The following is a 1641-nucleotide window of genomic DNA, read 5'->3' as shown; positions in this document are numbered from 1 at the left end:
TTTCCCCTTTTTAATCTCTCTTCATGCAAGATTTTCAGATGTACTGGATTTTCTTTCAAAAGAGAGTACAATGTAAAGTTTAGAATTATTTGTTTGCCAAACTATAGCCTAGGAAGCATTGTGCCATTGCTGCAATCTACACTAAACAGAAGAGGAAATTGCTGGGGAAGGATGCATGTGAGGAAAGGAAATCCTGACAACTGATTTATTGTTTATACTGGGTGTACACACTGTGCAAGGCTTGTCATAGAGAAAGGACATCATCCTTGTCCTTAACAGATCACAGTCTCTTAAAAATAACATTTCCACCTGCTCACAAAGCCAATAGGCTCATGATAGGAAAATGTCTGAGTGATAAAATAGTAACTGTAAAGCTCACTCAATTACATTATATGTTTTATTTTCCAGTTTTAAAAAGAATAGACCTTAAAAGAGTGACCATGACCCACATCCACAATACAGAAAGATATGTGTGGTGATATCTTACCAAAGAAATTTATATTAGGGCTTCTTTACACTTCACTTCAGTACCTCCCAAATGCAGAAAACTTGCATTTCCCCTCCAGGACATATTGAATCGGAATCTACATTTTAACAAAAGCCTCATAAGATATATGTATATATAAGAATCACTTGAGATTCTTGTGCGTTGTGATTCAGTGTATCAGGGATGGAAATGCAAATTCTCCTCCTAGTGTGAAACCAAATGAATGAATGAAAAGTTTTAAACATTAATTTTGACACATAGTGTGTATTGGGAATGAATTTGGGAGGTCCCCCAAATTTTTATTTAATGAGTGCTAATATCAGAATTTTAAACTATCCTAACTGCCTTCCTTTCCCCATGTTTAGTTCAACCTGAGCAACCCCAAACTCGAGCTTTCCCCCTTTTCGTGCCCTGCGCATGCGCAACCTGGCCACTAGGGCTCGGTGAGCTTTTCAGTGGCTTGTTTGTCTCGGCGTTTGGTTTTTGTGGGGTTAAAAAGAGGATAGAACAGTTTTAAGCCAAAGAATGGAGAGAGAAATCATCTCTCCGTGAAAAATATCACGAGTCGAAACGGGCTGGAGGCGAGGTATCCCACAAGAGAATGAAACATATTTTTAAGGTGCAAAAACATCTTTATGAACAACTAACTTGCAGGAACAGGCTAAAGACATTTCTTAGAAATGCAACTGAAGGGACAGAACGTCAAGGGATGTCTGGGCGATCATCTCGGAAACTTTCAGCCTTGTGTGTTCAAGATGCTCTGTGCCATTCATTTCTCTAGGAAGTTCCAACATACTAATTAAAAGGGTCATCAGAGACTTTTTTTTTAATTGCACTCACTGTTAGGGTTCCAGGGGGAACCCTCACGCATTAGAATATTCAGCAGCACTTTTCCGCAAACGCGTGAACCCACCCCTAGAGAGAGAGTCCCAGGACACCCGGGATTCTGCAAACTGCTCGGACCTGGGGGTTGTGGGGGGAGGGAGCTCTGGGATCTGCGGGCCGCCCCGTACGGCCCGCCCCCATCTCCGTCCCTCTGCCGGGACCCCAGGCCGGTGCCCACTCGAGCGCTCCCTCCCTCGCCCCCGGGGACCTCTCAGCTAGCAGCGAGCGCGGCCGGGCGCGCTGGGCATGCTCAGTGGCCGGGCGCCCGC

Source organism: Elephantulus edwardii, unplaced genomic scaffold (genome assembly GCF_000299155.1).
Source record: "Elephantulus edwardii isolate Elephantulus edwardi_28Jun2011 unplaced genomic scaffold, EleEdw1.0 scaffold00020, whole genome shotgun sequence".
NCBI lineage: Eukaryota > Metazoa > Chordata > Mammalia > Macroscelidea > Macroscelididae > Elephantulus > Elephantulus edwardii.
Note: the sequence above shows the minus strand (reverse complement) of the source record.